The sequence below is a fragment of the Microtus ochrogaster genome, chromosome 10, assembly GCF_000317375.1.
Source record: "Microtus ochrogaster isolate Prairie Vole_2 chromosome 10, MicOch1.0, whole genome shotgun sequence".
In the NCBI taxonomy this organism is placed as follows: Eukaryota; Metazoa; Chordata; class Mammalia; order Rodentia; family Cricetidae; genus Microtus; species Microtus ochrogaster.
Genome location: NC_022016.1, coordinates 5,528,622 through 5,555,108, shown reverse-complemented (window position 1 = coordinate 5,555,108; position 26,487 = coordinate 5,528,622).

Below are 26,487 nucleotides of genomic sequence, written 5' to 3'. Positions count from 1 at the left end.
CGGGGAGGAGGCAGAAATCCTCAATAAATAAATAAATTAAAAAAATAGATATTTAAAAAGCACACACATGACAAAATGCTTTCAAAAAGACTGTTTTGCATATTGAAAGGAATATGAGGTGAGAAGATGTAACCAGGAAGAAACTGATATAAAATTATGTATTAAAGGTGGTGATTGGGGGCTGGAGAAATAACTCAATGGCTAAGAACACTGGGCACTCTTCCAGAAGACAGAGGTTCAGTTCCCAGCATCCACATGGATGTTCACAACTTTCTGTAGCTCTAGTTCAAAGGGATACTATATCCTTTTCTGGCATCTATTGACAAACACATATGCTGTGCACAAACTTGTATTTCAGGCAAAACAACCACACACAGAAAACAAACTTTCAAAAGGATGGTGACATCGAAGGCACTTAGATCAGTCACCAAGTAAACAATAGGAAAAGATTATTGAAACCTGACTAGAATGCAAATAACTGCAATTAATTTAAATGTTATCTAAAATAAAATATTTTTTTCAGTTTCTGGAATGAACTCAGCTTACAACAGGGGTCAAAATTGTGTTAGACCTTTTAAGTGGGGCTTGGGGATAGTTTATAGTTGTTTTGTAAAAGCCCTTTAACAACTTGAAAGTAAGCAATGTAGACACATTAGTTCATTCTAAACATCTGTTTCTACATTTTTAAAGCAGTAACAGTAATGACAATAACAATGATAATATTTGATGGTCTTCTTTTGGGAATGATGACTAAAGCTTCAGTGTGCTACCCACAGATCTAGTTTGGTCTAGCTGCTCACTAGAGGATCTCCGATTGTCTCTTTTCTACCTCTGTTTTCAACAAAAACATTCACCTTTTGGTACATAAAACCACTTTTATGTTTATATCCTTGTTGTTGTGTTGTTTTTTTATTTGTTTTCTTCAGGACAGGGTTTCTCTGTAGCTTTGGAGGCTGTCCTGGAACTAGCTCTTGTAGAGCAGACTAGCCTTGAACTCACAGAGATCTGTCTGCCTCTGCCTCCCGAATGTTGGGATTAAAAGCGTGCACCACCACCACCCAGTTCTGTGTTTATACCATCCAGCTCTGTGCTATACCATCTCATTTCTTACGTCTCATTTCTCAATGTTTTTTTTTTCAGAAAAGGTTTGCAGTATATTTTTAATGACTAAAATAATTAATTTCCAAAAGGAAGTTCTATCTATTGTATCAGGGGAAGCAATTGTCACACTGTCCCCTGAATTATAGCAAAACCATGTATTGCTTTTGATCCTAGAATTGGACAGAGATTTCCCAGGAACTGTAACATCCAAACTATATCCATATTTGGAAAGGAACGTCTTTCAGACATAAGGCTGCTATGAGCAAGAGTCATAAGCTATCACATTTTGATGACTCACAAATATCTTATGCATCAGCCAGTTTGAGAAGAAAATAGCTTTAATTCATGAAAGAATTAATTTCATCAGAGAAGAGATGTAAACTAGAGTAGAATGCAGCTTCTCGGAATTCACAGAGACTCTACAGTCATATTAAATAAAGAAAAAATGTACTATCATACAAAGCTAGGTCTATTTTTCTCCTTTCAGAGCATAAGTCATTATCTAATAAACCTTTTATTTATTTGAGAGATTGGATATTCATAACTAATACAATGGAAATATGATTTGCAAGTTCTGGTCTTGTTCAAACCAAGTCTATTTTTTTCTCTCTAGTGATCTTATAGCTCATGCTAGCAAGACAGACAGTTGGTGGCTGACTTCTAATCTCCATTTGGGTTCTCACATCATGGTAAATGATGGATGAATGAACAGATAATGACTAGGGATAGAGAGGGGAAGTGTCTACTTCTAATGCAATCATACTAAAGCTGAAATTATAGTCATTTTCCATTTCTGTAGTATAAAGATTATTTTGTGAGAGGCAGAGATTTTGTGAACTACAAACTTCTAGTAACCAAACTCATCCTTATTAGCTGGATGAGAACTACAGTTAGAAAACTTACTCCTTCTCTAATGAAAAAAACCCTTTTTAGAAAAGGGTTAATGCATTGAGTGTTGTTTGTATTATATATTTTAAGTCTAAATAGAAAGCGTAAAGAAAAGAAATATCTACCTTAGGATAGGGAAATAAGCAGTGTTAATATTATCTCTTTTGATTTAAAGATATATTATATTCTTTAATCACTTTCTAGTTTTCAAAAACTACACTCTATATGTCTAAAGTTCCAAGCAATTGAAACAGAAGCATATCCCATCATGTTACTCTAAATTTTTACTCTGATAAAGATACTCACTTTCCATCATTCTTCATGACTCAAAGTATAGTTTATTTGAGGGTTGTAACATTTTATTTTGAGTTCTTATTTATATAAAAAAAGAGCCTTTTATGGTTCCAGTTGGAACATCAGTGGATATGAATCACTCAAATGCTGGAGTTCAAATGCTTTACTCTACTGAATAATGCTTGAAGAAACATCCAGATAATATTGGGCCAAACACATGGGAACACTCTGGTTCAGTTAACTGACAACATAAAATTAACCAGTATATAGCTTTTTTTAAAATTTTTACTTTCTTATTCTCTGAATATTCTTCTTTCATGTAATTCTCTAGCTTATTTAATACTGTTATTATATTTTTATTAACATGATGACATAGTATCTTAGTTCTATAAGGATATCATTTTTATTTACCTCTTTTTAATCATTCCTTCCTTGGGGTACCTATGTAATTTCCGTGTAGGTCTTACTGCTGGTCCCTCATTTTTAATTTTTGTCAGTATTTTTAATATGGATTAGAGGATTCACTCCATTCACAAGTAATTTTGGTAATGAATCACTATGACAATCTCAGGTTGTATAAGTAGGATTTTGTGATTGGTTACACTTTATTGGTAATTTTATTGTATTTAAATTTATTTTTAAAAACTTGCTTTTCTCATTCTATATACCAATCCCAGTTCCCACTCCCTTCCCTTCTCCCACTCCTTCCACCTTGCCCCTCCACCCCACTCCCCATCTACTCTTCAGAAAGGGTAAGGGTTCCCATGGGAAGTCACCAAAGTCTAGTACATTGCTTTGAGGCAGGAATAACACCCTCCTCACTATATCTAGACTAAGCAAGGTATCCATCCAAAAAGAATGGTTTCCAAAAAGCCAGTACAAACATAGGGATAAATCCTGGTCTCACTGCCAGTGGCCTCACAGTCTACCCCAGCCGTGCAGCTTCATCACATTCAGAGGGACTGTTTGGTCCTATACTTGTTTCCCTGCTGTCAGGCTGGAGTCAGTGGGCTCCCATTAGCTCAGTTAAGCTGGCTCAGTGGATGTCCCCTTCTAGTTCTTAACCTCTTGGCTCATATTCTCACTCTTTTCCTTCTTTGACTAGACTTTGGGAACTCAGCCCAGTGCCTTTCTGTGGAACTCTGCATCTGCTTCCATCAGTAGTAGCTGGGTGAAGGTTCTAGGATGAAATTTAAGATAGTCTGACTACAGGGGAAGGCCAGTTCAGGCACCCTTTCTACAATTGCTTGGGGTATATTAGTTTGGATCATCCTTGTGGATTCCTGGGAATTTCTCTAACCATCTTGAGTGAGGTAACCCAGATCCAGAAAGACAAATATGGTATGTACTCACTCATAAGTGGATATTAGATGTAAAGCAAAGGATGATGAGCCTATAGTCCACGAACAGAGAAGCTAGGTAACAAGGAGACCCCTAAGAGAAACGAACATAGATCCTCCTGGGAAGGGGAATTACACAAGGTCTCCAGAAAAAAATTGGGAGTGTGAGGATGGAGGGAAAAGGGAGGGTGGAAAAGGAGAAGGAGGGGGAGAGAAAGGGAAGGGGAGAAGAACTTGAGGAAACAGGCAACAGGATGACCAAGATGGAGGAAGGACAGAGAGGGAGAAAAAGGGAAAAAAAAGTCTTGATTGAGGAAGATATTATAAGTCTAGCAAGAAATCTGGAACTAGAAAAATTTTCAGTTGATAATTTAAACATGAGGCTCAGACCATAATGTTCAAGATATCCTGCAATACCAGAGTCTGTGAATGTTTATTCTAGTTTAATATCTTAAGATATATTCTTCTATTTTCATCATGGTGGATAAAGAATCCCAGTTCTCACCTTGAAAGAAGTCACAATTTATAAAAATGGGGTCCTTGAGATTCTTGTTATTCAAGCTGTTAGTTTTTTTTTCCTTAATTACCCCATTTCAAATCTGTTTTATCACTATCACTTTTGCTGCATTACATATAATCTTTGGCCTTACTTCTCCAAATTTCAACATGTTTGCTCGGTTTGAGGTAAAATAGTACTCAGCATCCTGACCAAAGACACAACATATTTTATGAAGAGTTTGAGGAAATCCCATCTTCTTTAAACCTTCATTCTTTTCTACCTTTTGACATAGCAGGTGAATGTCTCAAGATCTTCCAAAGTTATGAGGAATGACTCAGCATAATTCTCTTTTGTTTTGTACTTCTGTAGGCATTTATCCTTTTTATTCATCCTGAATTATAGTGTGGTTTTTATTCATCTGCTACCCATCTCTCAGGCCTAGGTTGTCATGTCTTATCTGCATGCTTCCAACATCTTCTGTGGGTACTTTGGCATTTATAAGGCATTTATTCCTATTTAGCCATGATAGTGGCATTTTAAAATCCCCAAAGCAATGTGTATGTTCTTAATATTCTGTGTGTAAATTGTTCTGCTACTATTAATAATTAGAGTAAGAAAGAGACACATGGCCCATGCTTTCATCTTGATTACATAAAGAGAGATAACCAGTCAACAAAGAGAAAGATATATAAGGTGGTTTTAAACAGTGCTAACTGTTGGGGGAAGGTAACATCAACAACAAAATGCAAGGATAACTAGGAAGAGGAATCTATTTAGACAGAGAATCATAAGGTCTTCTTCTAAATAGGGTATCTAAACAAATATCCAATTTTTGGAACCATATCTCCTAATTGAGGGCCAGCACACATACCACTCTATTGCATAATGAATCTGATCTCCCCAAATAGCAAGAATGCCACTGTGGCTATAAGTGTCAAGGGAAACCCCACTTGACAATTATACATGTAATAGGCTACATGGCAAAACAATGATAGAAAAAAATGAATCAACAAATCCCTCAGGTCTTCTCATTGATGGCCTTCTGATTCTTTATAATACGATTAAAATCTATTCCAAATTAAATTGAACAGTTACAAGCAGAAAATTTTTTTTTTGTTGAAAAAAGGAAAAAAAGTTTCTGCCTCCTCCCAGCCTCCCATTTCCCTCCCCCTCCTCCCACCCTTCTCCCCCTCTCCCCACTCCTCTCCCCCTCCCTCTCCAGTCCAAAGAGCAGTCAGGGTTCCCTGCCCAAGCAGAAAAGTTTTAAGAAATAAATCTTGTCATCTTATAAAGACTAAATCATGTGAGAGAAATATTGTTTTTCGAGGAAAAATCATAGCTACCATTTAAATGAGCCATACAATAAAAATACATGACTTAAATTCCATTTGTAATAGAATCGGAAAGTGGTTTTAAACATAGCACAACTGGTTCTTTTGTAATAATTAAAAGAAAGAAAGAGAATAATGTTGAAGGGAGGGCATGGATAGAAGTCAAGCGATTTTTCTTCTTTTTTAATTGAAAATAGACTATTCTCACATACGGTACGCCCCAAACAGATTCCCCATCTACTTCCTCCTCTCTCCTCCTCTCTTCCTAGCTCCCCTTCCCCCAAATCCACCCACTCCATTTCCTTATGAGAAATGAGAATGTCTTCCAGAGAATAAAGCCAGACAAGACAAAACAAGATAAAACAAGACAAGGTAAAAGCCCTCATAATAAGGCTGGGGAAAGCAAACCAATAGGAGGAAAAAAAGTCTTGATAGGAGACAAAAACATAAGACATACTCCCATTGTTAAGAGTCTCACAAGAACACCAAGCTAACATCCATAACATATATAACATATAGAGAGAAGACCTGTTGTAGGCCAAGTACAGAAGAATATCACTAGGAATCTTTTCTTTCTTTCTTTCTTTCTTTCTTTCTTTCTTTCTTTCTTTCTTTCTTTCTTTCTTTCTTTCTTCCCTTTCTTCCTTCCTTCCTTTCTTTCATTTTTTTTTTTAACCAGTCACGTTTGTTTCTACCCTAAGTCTCCAGTCTCTGTATCACGGTCATCCAGGCCATGTTGGATATGAGCTCTTTCTCTCATGGGATGGGCTGCATGTTAAACCAAACTTTGGTTGGCCACTCCCACATGTTCTGTACCACCATTATCCAAGTACATCTTACAGGCAGGATGGATTGTGATCAGAGGGGTTCCCTGCTTGCTTGGTTCCAGGTTTCTTTTTCTGTAGCCTATAGAGTACCTTTTCAAGCCAAAAGGGCTAGAGCATGGGGGGACAGCTCCAAGCCCTCACCAGCTCAACATTTCTAACATTCTAAGAGATGGTTAGAAGTGTTTCTCAGAAATGGTACTCCACTGTCAGTTTTTAGATGACAACCTATGTCCTAGCATTAGCCTGGGTTATTTAGGGATCTCTGTGAGACCTCCTAAGCCTACAAGCTCAATGGCAAGCAACTAAACCCCACCACTAGAAGCCTTTCCTGGCAAGAAAAGATGGCAAATTCTGCCTCTATATCCTCCATTACTAGGAGTCCTCACTTGGGTCACTCACATGGATTCTAGGAAGTATCCACTGCACTAGGTTTTATGCTACACACTACCCCCAATGCTCTCTCTCCCAGCATCCTCTCCCTCCACCTCCTCAATTTGATCCCTCTCTCTCCTGACCCAACTTTCCCCAATTTACTCTCAGAATCTATCTTGCTTCCCATTCTCTGGGAGATTTAGTGGTTCATTTCAAAAGACCAAATCAAATAGCAAGAAAAATACGTGAATCTATATTTAGAGAAATTTGATATAAAATTTAATGCTTTGCTATTAGGTAAAATAATATAAAATAATCTTGGGTTCAAATCTGGCACTATGGTTATAAATAAAATTATATTAAAGCATAGGCGAGCTTCTGACTTTTATCTAGAGTCACTTTACATGCCATGGTAGTATTACAGAGCTGTAATACAGAACATGCATCTTCAATGACTACAATATTTTCTAATTAGTCTTTATAGAAAATGTCTACTAACATAGGATATAAGGGCAGAAAATGAAGATATTAAAGACAGGGATTAGCACTAAGCTTTCTAATATTTAAATATCAGAAATGTGAAAGTGATTCACCAAAGAATCCCAAGAAGAAACAATCAGTCAGAAAAGAAAATCAAGACAAACACAGAGATGACCTAGGGAGGACAATCTTTAAGAAGAGTCTTCAGCTACCACAAGTGTCTAAAAGGCAATCTGTACTGAGTACACTGATGACCACAGAGTTATCCCAAAATGAATTCCTGGAGACCTAGGTAGAAACAGTGATTATGGAGTAGTAAAGACGAAGTCCAGTCAGAGTGGATGCAAAAGAGGAAGCACTGTGAGGAAGTGAGGATTGCACATAGACAAGCTTTTTGCTATAAAGGCAAGCTTGGAAGTTTGATGAGAACAGTGAGAAGGCAAGGGATCCAAAGGAGGCACATGTCAGCTTAGCAGACAGTAGACTCCGAGCTGAAGAACAGCATGGAAAGGTTTATCTGGTTGTGAATCTGTAATCAATGCTTGAGGATGAAAAAACAAGTTTTTAAATACAAAACCCTAATATAGAAGAAAATATAAGGTAAATTTTTAAATATTGAGACAAATTACAATAGCAAGACAGAATGCAACAGAAGTTGTAAGAGGGGAGGCTATGAAGGAAGTGCTGCACTAAAAAAGAAGGAGAGTTCCAGATACTTTAAAATTCTACCTGAAGAATCCAGAAAAAGAAGAGGCTAAATAAAGAACATGCTAAGTCCAAAGTTAAGAAAAAGTAAATGAGAAATGTCATAAGAAAAATAAATCATAGGGTAGAAAAACCATAGAAAAATAAGTCAAGAGGTTGTCTTTAAAAATTGAAATCAAAGCCCTCTTAGCTAGACAAAGAGGAAAAACATAAATAAATAAAATTAACAGTAAAAGGGAAGATATTACAAGAGATGCCCCAGATAATAAGCATGTTCATGCGGGACTATTATGAACAGTTTTATACCAAAGAATGAGCAGCCTAGAGGAAATGGCCAACTTTCTTGAAAGAATACAATCTGTGATATTTAAATAAGAAAAAAGTAGAAGCATGGAGTGAAAACTTAGCAAATGACTGAGAAACTGATCTAAGACATTCCAGCAAAGGCAAGCCCATGATCACATGACTTTACAGCTGAATTCTAGAAACTATTCTAGAGAGAATTAAATTCAATCTTGCTGAACTCTTCCAAAACATAAAAGTAAAAAGAATAGTTCCAAACATACTGCTTGAGGCCAACGCCACCTTAATGCCTAAGCCAGATGAATACAAGAAAAATAAAACTACAGGCCAAGCACTCTGATAATAATTGATGCAGAAAGCTTCAATAAAATATCAGCCAACTGAATTCAACAACAATACGAAAGATTGTACAACATAACCAAATGGAATTTCTACTTGGCATATCAGTCTATTCTAACATATGAAGATCAATCAGCAAAATTTTTCACAGGAACAAAATGAAATATTAAGACCACATGAGCAACTCAATTGACATGGATACAAAAGCATTAAGCAAATGCCATATTCTTCCTTGGTTAGAAGAAATTATCAATAATGTAGATATAGAAGTTAATTTCCTAAACACAATAATATCAATTTATAAAGAGTGCACAGTTTACATTATAATCAATTATGAAATACTAAAAGTGTGTACACTAAGGTCCAGTTTAAAATATGAACCCTATCTTCAATAATGCCACACTTTCCCCACATAGTTCTGGAAGTGCTAGCCAGAATGATTGGACAAAAAAATAAATAAAATCATTTATGCTGGAAAGAAAGAAGTAAAATTATGTCCACCTTGAAGTAACATAATTATGTAAATATTAGCACCTGGAAAGATCTCCTACAAAACCTGCTATGCATTCAGTAAACTCTCAGGAAACAAAATCAACGTACAAGTATCATAGACTTCAAAACTGTGGTTCTGGGGTTTAAACTCTGAGCAGCACATAGACTAAACATTAATTCTGCTACTGAGTGTGCTTCATTCCCAATTATTAATATGTTCATATACAAACATTATCAACCTAAAAGGATATCAACAAATAATTCCATTAATAATTACTTCAAAAATACTAATGAAGCAAAAATAAACTTTATCCAAGAGGGTAAAAGATCTTTATATTTAAATATCACAAATCACTCATTGATGAAAGGCCTTGCGAAAGACACATATAATTAGGGACATATCATTTGCCATGGAACAAAGAGATATTTTTGAATCTTAATTTTTATATTTAAAAATTTTAATTTTAATGTTTAATCAAAATAGAACAATATTATTTTGCCTCCTTCCTTTTCTTACTCCAGCCCTGCCCAATTGCCTTCTCTTGAGCAATGTCTTGGTCAATGTTCTTTGACTGTGAAGAGACATCATGACCACGGCAATTTTTATAAAGGAAGGTATTCAGTTGGGGCTTGTTTACAGTTTCAGAGGTTTAGTCAATGAACATAATGACAGGTATGGCAGACATGGTGCTAGAGAAGGAGCTGAGAGTTCTACATTTGGTACTACAGGAAACAGGAAGAAAGAGATACTGGGTCCATCCCTTTGGGGGTTTTGAAACCTCAAACTCATCACTAGTGGCACATTTCCTCCAACAATTCCTCACCTACTTACTGATCCCTCCAAAATTGTGACACCCTCTGATGACAAAGCATTCAAATCTACGAGCCTATGAAATTCACTCTTATTCTAACCCCCGCAGAAACTCCATGCTTCCCACTCTTGAGTTAATAGCTTATACTGTTTGTTCACATATCATGGTGGTTTGAATAAGGATGAGTACCATAAGTTCATATATTTAAATGCTTGGTTCCCAGTTATTGGACTGTTTAGGAAAGACTGGGAGGGATGGTCTTTTTGGAGTATGAGATGGGCTCTGAGGCACAGTGGCTCTTTGCTCTCTCTATGCTTGTAACTTGCAGATAAAATGTGAACTTGAAACTACTTCTCTATCACTTTGCTTACCTGTCTGCTGTCATGCATCCTGCCAAGACGATCATGAACTAAGCCTCCGAAACTGTAAGAAGCTCCTAATTAAATATCTTCTTTTATAATTTCACTTGTCATGACATTTCTTCATAGCAATAGTAAATTAAGACTCATACATACATATACTTATATATGTATGTGACAATAATAATCCAGGAACACTTTTAAAAGTCTGCAATAACCAGAGTTATATGTTGTCCTAGTGCAATCACTATCAAGATCCCAAAGAGTGTAGTGAGGTATAATTAATATGAACAAAATATGTGTGAAGTTCTCAAAGAACTTCTAAACTATGTTTTTTTTCTCAATCAGTAGACATTTTAAAGGTATATTTAAAATTTTAAAAATATAATTTTGGTATTTCTTTTAGAATTTTATGCAATACATTCTGATCATATTCACCCCCAAAAGTCTCCTAGTGTCCACTTCCACTTCCCTACTCTCTACTTTGTATCTTTATTGACTACTACCTTGATTCCAATTGGTACTGTCCATATACCTCTGGATGTCAGACAATCTACTAGAGCATAGTCAACCTGTCAGAAGTCACAGCCTTGGTGAAAACTAGATCACTCTTCTGAAAGCAAACAACTACTCCTTGCTCTACTGTTAGAAGTGGAAGCTCATTAACCCCTTTCTCCTCTATGTTAAGATGTCAACAGACTTCATCTTTTGCATACAACCATGATTGCTCTTAGTTCATGTATATAGAGACACCATAATGTCCAGAATGCACTGTTTTGTTCCAGTCTTTTCCAACCTCTGGCTCTAATAAGCTATCAGTTCCTTCTTCCATAGTGGTCCCTGAGCCTTGGGGATGGGGCTCTCTAGTTGTCCTATTTGTGGCTGAGCTCCTCGGTCACTTAATCTCTGTGCTTTGGGAAGTTGTGACCGTGTACTGCAAAGAGAAAATTTCCTGATGAGGCCAAAGAGCTGCACTAATATAGAGGTAGACAGAAATAAATTTAGAAAACAATATTATATCATAAAATTGAACAGAGATTATGGCTGACATGAAATTCAATGAAAGGTTCGAATGTTTTTTTGTGGAACACTTTGAAGCTACAATGGCCTTTGTAGATGTCCCTGACAGAAGGGGGATGTCAAGACTTTGGATGCACTCATTGATCAATTATTGAATGAATGCCGCCCCAGAAGGAAGTCCCTGCAGTGAGACGGCTCAGTGTCACCAAGGTAGTCCCTGTAGCAGCCTTGTAATACTGAGCTGTCTGCTAATCTCTGTTCAAGCAATAGAAAGGGTCTTTAATTCCAAAATAGGAACACAGGTAACATGTACTAGAAAGTCACTTCAGAAAATAAATTTTGAAAGTGACTCCTTGCTCTCCTTTGTCATTCTTTTCAGTGTTTCTCCCAGATGGCTCTGACCCTATGTGAAATGCATGTCTTTACCTAGAGAGTACATGTCACTCTCCTCTTTCTGTTACCTTAACCAAAACCAGAAAGAAAGTCACACAGATTTTGATAGTGTAGCTTGACTTCTTTTTTATAGAAAGACAAGCTTTTACTTAAATAAAGGGATATTTTGGTACATGAGTGTTTTCTAAATGTTTCTGATCCTCCTCCATAAAAATCTAGCACAGAGATTAATATAATATGGAACCAATAGCTAATAACCCTGGCCTTTGGAAATGAGGCTGCATTTAAAACTGAATTAAGGAAGCATGGTTTTCATACTGAATACTTTGTCATTACTAAGAGTATCTATTATGCTCCTATTTTCTAAGAAACATCATTTACATGTGGCCTTTTTAATACTAGTTGGAAATTTCAAAGTAAAGGCTATCCAACATCTCAGCAAAGAGATACAATCTATGAACAATTTGAATAACATTGGCTGTCTCTCCTTGTATGGAAGGAGACTTAGAACCTCAACAAATAAGATCTTACATGGAATAAAAACAGGTCTCATCACCATTTCTATCCCTTATATCTGTTCTGGTTATGAACTCATGAGATAGATATAAGTTTCTTCTTCAGGAGGGTTCTCATTTCCCTTTCCCTAGCTACACTTGCTACCCCTCATCTGGAGGCTAGAGAGATTGCTCAGAAGTTAAGAGTTCTTATCACTATTGAAGAGAGGCCACAGCTGCTTTCCAGATCCCATGCCACACATCTAACAATCATCTGTAAGTCCAGCTCCAGGAGACATGAGATCCCTTCTTCTGCAGGCATCTGCACTCATATGCACAAACCCACATACAAAAGCACCCATATCCACATAATTGAAAATAAAATGTAAAACCTTTCAAAAAGATATTCTTCTGCTGGCTAAATGCATGAAGACAAATTTCTGTTCATCTCTTTTAATACCTTTAAAATATGTTTACAAGTGTGTAATCTAAGGCTCTGGAAGCTTGGGAGAATTTCCTGAGGTCTTTTCCAGTAGGCCATGGAGCCAATGTCACATCTCTCCAGAACTTTCTCCATGGACATGCCTCATGAATAGAATTCAAATTCTAAAACCCTTCAAATTATCCCTATTATGTTTTGAATTATGTGCTCCCTCCTACCAAAATATAATATGGTGAAGTCCTCTAGAACCTCAAAGTGTAAGTTAAGAAATGGGATTGCTATTCAGTCATCAGTTAGAAACAACTCAAATTGGAAATGAATCCTTAACACAAAAAGATTAGGGTTCTCAAAAGAGCAGGGGGATTTAGACTCAGCTGAAATGTAAGGGTATATGAATCAGAGGGACGTTCAAATTTTATATGCTGCCATAAACCAAAAAGAAAAAATTAGAGTCCACCAAGCTGGAATTGTTAGGGAAAACTTTCCTGAGAGCCTTGTAATAGAATGTGACCTTTCTCAAACCTTGATACTTCTAATCACCAATCTCTGAAAAAAATAACATCTCTGGTAAGTCACCATCCATGAAACAGCACTTTGCTGACACCACCTACTAAAACTTCTAAAGCTTTGAAATGAGGAATAGCTGCATGGTGACGACTACTTCTCAACATTATGTGATGATATCTGAATCAGGTGCCTGCTTTGTGACCTTAATGTCCTCCACCATGCTCATTCTCTGGTGTCACTTGTACTTGGTACACAGGCTATGTGTTAATACTTGGACTTTAAGTAGTGTGATCTTTTCACTACCTTTTATTTATTTATGGAGTGAATATATTATGCCAGGCACTGAGGACAGGAAGAACTTCGTGCACTCCAGTGCTTATGCTAAGGGTGCTGTTCCTCCATAGGCTTTGTATGTATTGTGAGCCATGAGATAGGAACAACAGTGTGCCCCATTTCACAGATTAGAAATTAAGTCACAGATAAATGAAGTGACTTTTTTAAGTTCAAGCACTGACCAGTATTGGAAACAGAAGCTGAACCAGCATACACTGGATCCAGGGTTCACTGGCTTAATGACTGAGGTTTCCTGTCTTGAGAGGAAATAGTTCGTGCTTTAAGAGTAATACAACTTCTTGAGAAAGCTAGAACATTAAAGAAAGTACGTTATATGTCAATGAGCATAATGGTGTAAATGGTTGTAAGCGATCAGACGGAAATTAAACAGCATTAGGAGAGAGCCTGAGGATCAGGTTCCCTGGAGAAAAGACACTTATACTGATACTTGATGAGGCAGTAACATTTCTTCAGGTCAAGAGAGGAGATAAGACTTTTAGGGAAAGGAAATAGCATATACAAGTTTTTAGAGTAGATTCAAAGCAGACATTTCCCTCTTCTTTATTCTTCAAGTCTAACTACCCAGTTCACTAAGCCCATTTCTAAATGTCTATAAATCTCTCTGCTTGTCGAGGGCCATTTCTACGCAGCAGTATTTTCTCCTTGCTGCTTTCCTCAGACATAATGCCAAACAATACCTAAAGTTACAATTTATATGAACATTTCTTTCCTGCTCTCCCTCCTTCCCTCTCCCCTCAACTTCCTCCCTCCGCTCCCCATCTATCTGTGTGTGTGCATGTCTGTTCCTCTCCATCTCATTCTCTCCCTCCATCCTCTCCCATCTGTGTGTGTAACAGGAGGAGCTGCTTGTTGAGGTTTGTGTCCTGCCCGGTTCCCACAGTTGTTAGGTCCCAAAGAAAGTCACACAGAGTTCTCCATAAGTTATAAACTGATTTTCCCATTAGGTCAGACTTCTTGTTAATTCTTATAACTTAATTAACCCATTATTCTTATCTATGTTAGCAACATGGATCGGTACCTTTTTCAGTGAAGCAGGTCACATCCTGCTTCTTTGGTGTCTGTACTGGAGAGGAGCTTCCTTCTTCCCAGAATACTCCTGTTCTCTTTGCCCCGCCTCTACTTCCTGTCTGGTTGTCCTGCCTATACTTCCTGCCTGGCTACTGACCAATCAGCATTTATTTAAAACATAATTGACAGAATATAGAATTGTCCCACACCGTGTGTGTGTGTGTGTGTGTGTGTGTGTGTGTGTGTGTGTGTGTGTGTGTGTGCACGTGCATATATGTCTGCTCCCCCACTTCACTCTCTCCCAAATTTCTTCCACAGGATGTCCTGACACCCAACATGGAATCTCAAGCACTTGCAATGATGCTCTGGACTTAGAGGCCTAGGACTGTCTGGCATCCTTCCTTCAGCTCTGATCATAAAAATCCATACTCCCTGTCATTGCCTTCAGAAAAGAGTTCCTTAGCAAACTTCTAGAAAACGTGATCAAATTCTAGACTTTGGTATGAAACCCACAGGAATGAGCTTGCAACCAACTGTTAATCTTTCATAATCCTGTCTTTTTAGACCTCACTGATCACCTAAATTGCTCATTTGAAAAATTGAGAGTCCATCTAGTCTAACACTAGAACTGGTCAAACATAAATTTTGGAGACCTTTTAGAGATTCTGAATCCATATGTCTGGCAGAGCCTAAGAATGTATATTCAAGACATGTGCCAACAGGAGACAACTTTTTGAACAGATCACCAATAGTGCAGGAACTAAAACAAAAATATTAATAAATTGGAATTTATGAAAATTTCTGTAAGATAAAGGACACTGTCAAAAGGCCAAAACAGCCTACATAAAGGAAAAAGATCTGCACCAATCTCACATCTGATAGAGGGCTGATCTCTAAAATATATAAAGAACTCAAGAAACTGGATATCAAAAAAACAAATAATCCAATTAAAACTGGGTGCAAATCTAAACAGAGAATTCTCAACAGAGGAATCTCAAATGGCCAAGAAACACTCAATTAAATGTTCAACATTCTTAGCCACCAGGGTAATATAAATCAGAACTACTCTGAGATTCTGTCTTATTCCTGTCAGAATGGCTAAGTTCAAAAAGACAGGTGAAAGCTCATGCTAGACAGGATGCTGGACAAAGGGAAACACTCCTCTATACTGCAAATTTGTACAGCCACTTTGAATATCAATATTGTAGTTTCTCAGAAAATTGGGAATCAAACTACCTCAAGTTTAAGCTGTTACACTCCTGGCCATATAAACAGTAGAGCCTCTACCATGCCAAAAGGACACTTGCTTAACTATTTTCATCATAGCTTTTTCTTTGTAATAAGTAGAAGCTGGAAACAACCTAGATGTCCCTAAACCAAGGAATAGATAAAGAAAATATAGTACCCCAGAATCTGGAAACAACCTAGATATCCCTCAACTGAAGAACAAATTAAGAAAATGGGATACATTTACATAATAGGGTATTTCTCATCTATTAAAAACAATGACATTATGAAATTTGCCAGCAAATGGATGGAACAAAAAGAGATCATCCTGAGTGAGGCAATCTAGACTCAGAAAGAAAAACATGGTATTTCCTCACTTATAGGTAGATATTAGCCATAAAGTAAAGGATAACCATGTTTCAGACCCAAAGAAGCTAAGTAACAAGGAAGGCTCAAGGGGGAATACATGAATTTCACTGTGAAGGAGAAATAGAATAGAAATACCAGCTGGATGGGTGTAGGTGTCTGATGAGGGGTCATGAGAACAGGGGGGATCAGGTTGGGGGAGAACAGAGGAAGGGAGTACTGGGAAAGACAATTGGAATCAGGGGCATCTCTGGGATGAACTGGAAACTCAGTGTAATGCAAACTCCCAGAAAACTGTGAGGGTGACCCTAGTTAAGACTCACAGCAATAGAATATTTGGAGCCTGAACCAGCAATCTCTTATACTAGACAAGCCTTCCATTAGAGGGATATGGATGAACGCAAACCAATCACATAACCTTTGACGTACAATATGCTCTGACTAAAGATACATATGCTGGGATAAAGATGACATAAAAATTATGGGAGTGGTCAACCAATGACTGGTCCAGCTTGCGATGTATGCCCATGAGAGAGACCCCAACCCTGACATTATATGGAGGGCTAGAACCCAGAGAATGGACTGCACAGAGACCTAGGAAAGAACCAAATATGACTGGCAAAATATGTCAATGAAATGAATCCTAATGATATTCTGTTATACTCATTGATCGTTGCCTAGCTCAATTGCCATCAGGGAGGCTTCATTCATCAGCTGAAGAAAATAGATGCAGAGACCCATAGTCAAACATTAGGCAGAGACCTTAAGGTAATCTTGTGAAAGATGGGGAGGAAGGATTATTGGAGCTATAGGGGTCAGGTCATCGACACTACAAGAAAATCTCAAGAATCAATTAATCTGGGCTCATAGGGGCTCACAGAGCTTGGACCACCAACCAGAGAGCCTGCATGGGATTGACCTAGGCCCTCTGCACATATGTTACAGTCGCTTAGCTTGGTGTCTTTGTGGGATTCCTACAGAGGGAGCAAGGCCTTTCTAACTGTTACCTCCTACTGGGTTGCTGTGTCAAGCCTTAATAAGAAAGGAGATACCTTGTCTTACAGCATCCTGGTATACCGTGACTAGGTAATATATATTAGAGGTCTGCCCTCTACTGAAGAGAAAGGAGGAGGAGTGAATGGGTTAAGAGATAAAAAAAAAAGATTGGAAGGATGGATTGAAAGGGGAGGAGGGAAGAAATATAAGATGTGATATTGCTGGAAAAAAAGAAATTCATTAATTAAAACAATAATGTGGCAAAATGAGCATGGTACTAATATCGAAAAACAAGTATAGGCCAGATTTGGACATGGGGGTTTATATCCTCCCAATAGAGAGAAAAAATATTCTCTCCATCTATAGTTAAAGAGATGTGTGGAGCCAGCTACAGCCCAAACTTCTCAATCTCTGGCAATTTAGTAAAAAGTCTGTTCAAAGATACAATGTGAAAAAACAAAGGGGAAAATAGAAATAAACAAGGAGACCTTGGGAAGCATGATTTATGTACCTGGATCTAATTATATCCAAAGCTAGCATTACTGTTTTAAAAATACTAACAATTGCCAAACCTGGTACTCATTATTACCCATTACCAACTTTACAATGCACATTTTCTTATTCAAATGAGATTTAAGCATTTTTGCATCCATGATAATAAATTTATGACCGTCAACATCTTGTTAGATCAACTCTGTGTCTGTTCCTCTCTGTTCTATTGGGATGGGCAGGCTTGGGAAAGATAGAAAAGAATCGGCAGTCACTCCTGCTGCTTGCACCTCTTCCTGGGACTCTCTCCCTCTGTGTGCTCATCCTCAAAGCCTCCCACCTTTCCAATACTTCGCACATCTCTATATCTCAATATTGCTTAGCTTACATTTATATGTTTAAAAATATTTTTCTTATTAAAAAAGCAAGCTAAATTTGACCTACATTATATAATCATGATACTAGCTTTAATGATCTCACAAATATACAAGGAGTTATTTAATGCATATCTTTTCTATCAAAATGCAATTGCCCCGGTATGGATATTAAATCTTGTTTTAAACTTAATTATAAAAAATAAGTAAGTTGAATTTCACCACGTCAAAACTTTGACATATGAAACATCTACTGTCAACCATAAAAAGGCAATACAAAATGGGAGGACATATGTGTAAATGATATACTTGAGTAGTACTACATGTGCTATTCTGGGATTATTAGTTAATATACGTAAAGAACTTCTACACATCTAAATAGAACAGCAATGAAGCTAGGACAGTGTTCACTATTCATAACTATTTGGATATACAAACAAAAACCTTAACGAGATATTTAGTATCAATTGCATGACTATTTAAAAATGGGAAAATATTAAACAGAATGTGAAGATAAAGGAAGGCTTTTGCCCTGTTGGTGAGGATACAAAGTGGCAGAACTGCTATAAAAATAATAGATAATTCTCAAAAATCTTGAATATAGGATTGCCTTATGAACCAGCAACTCAACTTTATACTTACAAGAACCAAGATCAGACACTGGAAGAGACATAAATTCACCTCTGTAGGTAAACTCAAGACAGTCAAAAAAGGGAAGCAATTAACTTACACAGCATTAGTGGACAACCAGAAACTGTTACATAGAATAAATGGAATGCAATGTCATTAAAAGAGAGTAACTTCTGACTTATAGAACAAGTGGATATACCAGAAGGTATTATGCTAAGTAATGTAGCCCCAAAGGGAAGATCTTGTACAATTCTACTTATATGAAATACCTAAAGTAGTTGAACTTAAAATGATGAATATTAGAATAGTACTTTATAGGCCACAGAGAGGAAATAATACTATTTAAAGGCTACAGAGAGTTCTTTGGGAAAGCTGAAATCTTTCCAGAGATGGCCAGTGGCAGACAGTTATATAAAAATTGAAATTTATTTAATATCACCTAATTGTAGAATTAAAATTATTATAATACATTTTATGCCATGTGTATGTCACTACCAAAAGAATAGTCAATTACACACTCCTCTATAATAGTTTCCCTGTTGCTGCTCAACATATACTGTTAAATAAATAGTGAATGAATAAAAAGAAATCAATCAATAAAATTATTTTTAAAAGATGTTAAGCAGAACTTGAATATTGACTCAAAAGGAAAGGCACTCCAAATTTTAAAACTTCCAAATAAGTTATAAAGCCATAAGCAACACAGACAGAGACAGAGATAGACAGACAAAAGAGAGAGAGGGGAATATGTAACCAAACATATCACCAGAAGAGAAGCTTGTGGGTTCAGTCCATTAATTGTGGTTATTTTGGAGGTAGAATTATGGTTGATGGACTTTGAGTTCCTCCTTTATATACTTTGGTCCTAGCAGAATGTCTTAAAATGAGCATACATTACTTCTTATATTAATAAGCAATCGATAGCTATATTTTCATTTTGAAGAAAGTAGATATGGAGCCTAAAATGCAGTGTTCAACTTTTGATGTGGTCTGGCTAAAGCAGATTGGAGATGGATATCATTTACGAAGCCTAGAATATGGAACTTCTAATTTAAGGTGAATGCATCATATGCCAATCTCCCGACTAGACATTTTGAGCAATGGGTCAATTATGGAAAGGTAATTACTCCCACTACCTGACAACCCACTATGTTTATTCTGTGGGGAGGGAGGAATGGAGCATGATTTTCAACACAAAACAAAGAATTAGAAGGGTGGAGCTTTAAAAGACTAAGCTTAGAAGTAACCTTTTGTGGTTTGACTATTTTAACTGTCCCTCATCCATCCCACATATTGCTCACAAGTTTGTCTAACACGGAAACCCGACCCAGGAAAATCAGGCCTCAGATGGAAAGTGAGAGGTGCCATTCAGATAGAAGGAAGCATGCTATTTCTAGTGAATCATATCCGGTGGAAGCTAAGGGAAACTTGTGTCATCTTTTGCCTTTCCTTTGTCACTATGGGACATGAAGTTCACCTGGAAGTCAAGGATGAGACTCTAAAGCCTGTTGTGGAGAAAATGATGGGGCAAACACAGTGGTTTCTTCAATTGTGCCTTGGGTCTTACTGAATGGGAATAGACTAGTCTATGAAAACAGGCTTGTCTGGAGTTTGCTTGGGAAAAGGGTTTGGGGAGGGAAGGTTATCACCAGGAAGTCAAGCACAGTCTTAGTTTCCCATCTACATCGACTGGCTCTGTAGCTGTGGTAAATCCAGCACACAGTTCCAGTTTCCCATCTCCGTTGACAGGCTATGTAGCTATAGTAAAGTTAGTTCAAACACTTGCTTCCTCTTTGAACTGAGGAGACTTTTCTCAAGATTTCTCATGCTCATTAATTCAGAGACAAATACTAAATTATTCTTCATCATCCATATAAGAATTGGCCATATTAGCTTACAGTCACACAACACACACACACACACAAAAGAGGGGGAGGGCAGCAAGAGAGAGAGACAGCGTGAGGGAGGGTAATTTAGCATGAGCAGAAACTGCTTTCCCACCCCCTTGGCATATGTGTTACGCCAGTCCTTTGTGGAAAGTGTTTATAACTCCTTATGCTCTGAGTCATCCGAGCACAGGGCTTTCATTTCAGAAGCACCTGCCTTAGTCACAGCACATACTTGATGTGCATTTCTGAAAATGTGGGAGTTTTCAAAGTATTCTCAAGCACTGTTCCAAGGGAAAAAGCAAGAGGAAATGAGCAAGTCCTGCTGGTTAATATTTGAACATACACAATTATTAGGAAGACCTGCCGGGAATGTGGGTTGGGAGAATTCGTTTACCTCAGACAATGTGTTTCTAAGTCATGGGAATTTGCCTTCCTCCATATTTCCTGCATACACTTCTATTCAATCCCCTGCTGCTTTCACCAAAGACTTCCACCAGTCCCATTACAACAGCTTCATAAGAGGTTTCTCCCTCCTTCGTTAGTCCAAAATTTGTTGCTATTGATGCCTTGTTTGCTTTGCTTTTGTTTCGGAAACATCGATGACTTCTTACTTCCTACTATTTGATCTTGTCACACAGTCCTTCTCATCTTGTTTCAAGTCACAGACTTTTAAATATCCACCTGGTTTTTGCTTTTAAATTGTTTTCTCTTTTGTCATATTTTTAATAAGTTGTGGGTGATATTATCTCCATGAAATGTTCCTGTAAGAGTATCAACTGTTGTTGAGTCCATCTTCTAGTCATCTGAACCCTAGTCTACTTGGCTGTTTCTTTTCATGGAGACATTCTGTCTCTCACCTGCTCTATACAGAAGCGTACTAGTAAAGCTGTGCCCTGACTAGGAAAGCTGATATAGGACCCAGAAATGTTTATGTTCCTCGTCCTACAGGCAGATCTATTTAACATTCATTCAGGATGTTTTTAGTGAGTGCCAAGAACTGTGTTACTTGGGGTTCTCATTAAAAGCATAATTCCAAGGCCATACAGAGTCCTCCTCTTCCTTCATCTTATTCAACCACATCAGCCACATTACTGTTCCATGAACATATGGGGGCATGTTCCCTCCTTGTTTTGTGTTTTCTCTTCCTATCTCAAATAGTCTTTCTCTTAATCCCAACCTGCCACGTCCTTTACCTCATTCGGAGGTTTGTTTTAATCCTGCTTCCAGTGACTGAACACTTCTGAGAACATAAGACACAGTTATAACGACATACCCCTACTGATCTGTTCTATCCTGTTTTATTTTTCTCTTATTCCATGTTTTGTCTTTTTATTTATTTTATGATTCTACAACAAGAATGTTAGCTGTGTTGTTGGTTGCTGTACCCTTACTCCTAGGAAACATGTAACTAATAGGAACCTCTGCTAATTGCGGCTTACTGATTAAATAACTAGATACAATGCTACAGTCTTTCCTATCTTGTTTCTTTTGGACCACTGAGGATGTGAGCTAGAAGAGCAACAGAGGCAACTTACTTATACAAGCAGTGCTAGGGACGATGTGTTGGAGGAGTGAGAATATGAGCAAAGTGATCAAGACCATGATGGGGATACACACTGAAACAGTCTAATAGGAACTCAACAACTCCAGCAGGACTGGAAAAAAAAAAAAAACAGCATAGGACCAAACTAGTTCCTCTAAATGTGGTTGGTAGTTGCATGCTGGGTCAGTCTGAGGGGTCACTGGAATTAGCAAGAGGATTTATTCCTACTGTTTGGACTGGCTTTGGGGGATTCTATTCTCATTAGATGGATACCTTGCTTAGCCTATATATAGTGGGGGGGGCGCTTGACCTTCTCCAAAGGAATGTGCTTACCCTTTCTGAGAAATGGATGGGGGATGGGATCTGGGATAAGTGAAGGGAATGGGAGGAGAGGAGGGAGTAGGAACTTGGACTGAGTATGTATAATGAAAAAACAAAGATAGCTTGTTTTCCTTTTTAAAAAAATTAAAAAGTAACAAAGAAATCATCAAAGATTGTCTGAAGACACAGTGACTTGATTTTATAATTCTGATTTGTGCACCTCTTATTTTTACCATTCCCATATTAGGTCCCTGAAGACTGGGTCCACAGCCCATGTGTCATTTTGTTGCCACTACCTTCTGGCCTGCCATTTCTGTTACAGGCTCTGAAAGAAAGCAGTTGGGATAAAATGCTTGGTGGGTGAATGAATAGGTGCTGAAGCAATACATAAGCCCATAGTTCCTTCCCACAATAAGTGTTATAAATGTCAATGATGATTTGGCTGTTAGATAATTGTGTTTTCTTGTTATCCATTTGGCTGGTACTGGAGGAGGGATTTCAAGGTCATTCACTTCTTGATGTATGGTGTGATAAAAGCAGGCGTCTGCCCATGAGAAGCAGTTCTCCATAAAGCTATTCTGAGAAAAACAGGTCCAGTAAGCTGAGCTCACTCCCATTACTGGAGATGTCTCTAAATTTATTACTGGAAGTGGTATTAAGAGGAGTATTGAAAAAACCTGGTTTTGGTTTGTTAGTGGTGATTTGGAAGTATGATGCCATCTAAGACAGTGAAACCTTGTTGTTCCAATCTGCCTAGTGGGAGACTCAGTTTGTGCTGCGTTTCAAAAGACATACAGATGACGATCTTTCAGAGAAATCAACAAGGAAACCAAATTCTAGAAAGGAAATTGATTTAATCACACAGCTTCATCAAGATGGAAGCTTAAACTAAAACCTACACCTGTATTTTGTGTTTGTGTTACTTGTAACAAAGGAAGTTGGAAGACATAGGTCTATGTATTTTGTGTGGCCGTCTCATATAACACAAAATGTGATCTTTTTTTCCAATGAAAGGATTCTAATTACATAATACTTGGAGCAAATTTCTCCCTACTGTTAAATATAGTATGCATCTCAGTCAAAGGGCAGAAGGCTACCGTGTTCTATATGGTGCATGCATACAGGCACACACACATGTAAACACACATACACATACACACACACACACACACACACACACACACCACATACATTTTTAAATCCCACAAGAAAAGGAAATCTGAATACCAAAAGAGTTCAGGATGTCAGAATCCTGTCCTCACAAAGGAAAAATATCAAGGTCCTTGATTCTAACTTACCATTTGATGCAAACTGATCATTTTTTTTGCTTATTGGCAATTTTAAGACTTAGAGTCCCTTCAAGTTTCTGGTTTTTATGCTAATATATACTAATAAAATAATTTCAAGGTAACTAATAAAGCAATTCCTTCAGAGTTAGGTAAGGACATGGTCCCTAATAAGAGGTTAGAATAAAGGCAGTGAAAGTTCAGGGAAACAAACATAAATTCAAAGAGAGACTTATCACTTTGTATTTCCATCTACTTCAGCAGGCATTCGATACTAACCTGAAACCCATATCAAGGGCTAGGAACTCAGAGTTGAACAAGACCAAAACAAAGCCTTAGCTCTATCTGTATGGTGCTTTGAACATGTGGTTCAGAAGTTACACAATTGGAAAAAAAAAAGGTTGACTCATGTTTTATAGTGTCTACAAGAACTACAGGATTATGAGAAGAGATGGGATTGTGATTCAGGGCAGTACGAATACTCAAAGGTCATGACTGAGTCCTCAGATTTCCAGTCTGGACACATCATCTTAAATGGCCCAAAATTGTGTTTGAGGTTACTTGTTTAGTCAAGGTCAGAAGTGAGAATGTAAGTTCCCCTAAAGCATGGATTGTTCTGACTCATTTCTGTCTCATCAAGAATGAGCTGGACTTGACACTGAATGGACACATAACACATACATGCTTCACTTCTGGAAAATCCAAGTTAGCAATTACACAGGAACAGGAGAAAATTAGTAGATGCTTTTGGCCTTTTGTTTGTTTGCTTGTTTTATAACTTGGATACTTCACAAACCAACGTGAGCTTCTAGGCAGTATAGAGTTAGTATTCTATAGTGGTAAGTCATCGTGCATAAACACTGTGTATCTTATAATGTGTTGTCATACATGTTAGTTGTCATTAAGCTAAATCAGTTCACAATCTGTCCACGTCCAAAATCAAAGGCAGTAGATTTGAAACTTGAGTTATAAATGGAAGATGTGCAAAAACACATTAGAATCGGTGACCATACTGTATGTCATATTTGCATTTTCTATTGTGTGATAAAACATCTTGACAAAAGCAACATAAGGAAAAATAGTTTATCTTGTTCACAATTCCAGGTTTCAGTCCATCATTGTACAGAAGTCCAGAGGGATAAGCAGCTAATCATATTATTCCCCGTAGGGACGAGAGTCACAATGAATCATATATTATATCATGCTCAGTTCACTTACTTCACTCATATAGAATACACTGCACAGTGAACTGTGTCATCAACAATCAGTTGATGTTCTCACCACAGTTAACATAATTTTGGTAATTTCCCATACATATGACCATAGGCCAGTCTCATCTAGAAAATCCCCCTCTAAATAACTCTTTACAAACGAGACTATTTTATGTCAAGTAGACAATTAAACTAGCCATCAGGGCACACATTTTAGATTTTTGTTAGGAATTATGCTAGCTTAATAAACTAGTGGTTGTGGATTCTCCTCCAATAACCTTGATTCAGTAGCACTGAATAGTTACCTAGATTTCCAGTACCATACATGGTTTCCTTCTTGTTAATTAGATATTGTGTTCAATTAGAGATCTCTTGATTTCTGATGAATTATTAGTGTTCAAACATGAGCTGAACAAATATGGAAGCAATGAACATGCTAAACTGTATGGAGAAAAACCTGAGAGGCCTTAAACCAACTAAAAGAACTAAGACACCTTGCTGGAGAGAATAGCTGGTCTTCCTACCAATAGGGATGCACCAATTGTTTTCCAAGGGAAAACATACATACAAGTAGAATTATACAGACTTAATAAGGTTCTATTTCAGATTAGATATATAGATATAAATATATTCTAGAATTTAAGTATATGTGAGGTTTTATATATTTAGGAATATTGATTGATCTATCTAGCTAAGGTCAGAACTGAGAATATAAGTTCCCTTAAATTATGGATTGTTCTGATTTATTTCTGTCTTATCAGGAATTAGCTGGCCTTGATACTTAGTGGACACATACATCCTGCATTGTTGGAAATGCAAAGCTACAAAGCACACAAAGCAGCAGAATATGCAGCTATACAGTAGAGGCAGAATACCGAGGCAAAGCACAACTGATCCCATAGCAAGGCATGTGTATGTGACCCCTCTCAAGCCTCTGTTGTCTTCATGACTGTGGCAGTAATAATCTCACAGATTCATGGGAACTAGACTGATATTTTGGACATAAACATGCCTTGGAAATCAGCAAACAGATGAGAAGTATTATCATCAATCAAAATCTAGGACAAACTATGCCTTCCTCACATGTTTTTCTTGCTGTTCTTACCCACAATAATTGCTTGAGTCTGTATTTCACCAGAACTTGGAGGATAAACCATGTATCTTAATACTTGCTGCTCTGTATAAATTATCAGTTGTCATATTCACCAGCTATCAGACCTGAGAGTGAGAGTCCCCAAGTTGCTGCAGCTTGAGTAATCGCAAAAGAGGCCATCAAAAGAAATACAATTCCCCCAACATAGCTGGCCAATAAAAATTATGAACGAATGAATAAAACAGTATGCTTAGGCTTAAGGCTTTAGAGGGTTTTTTAAAACTATTTTTGGATTTTTTATTAGAGGATATTATTAAATCATTAAGCAATATAGGGTATTCACATTAGATATTTAGGTATAAACACATTGGATTCTGTGTTACTCATATGAATGGAAAGAGGATAAAAGCTTATTTAAATCCTTTGTGATCTGAAAAAGTTTATATATATTATATGAAAAAAGTTTATATATTATCTTAAAAAGAGGCAACAATTTTTATCAATAACTTGAATTGATCTATTAAGATGGCTTTCTCAGTAGGGCCTCTCTTGGGTATATTCCCAAGAGTGGTATTGCTGGGTCCAGGGGTAGGTTGATACCGAATTAAGCATGGGATAAAACCGGACTTGCTGAACATAGCGGACAATGAGGACTACTGAGAACTCAAGAACAATGGCAATGGGTTTTTGATCCTACTGCAC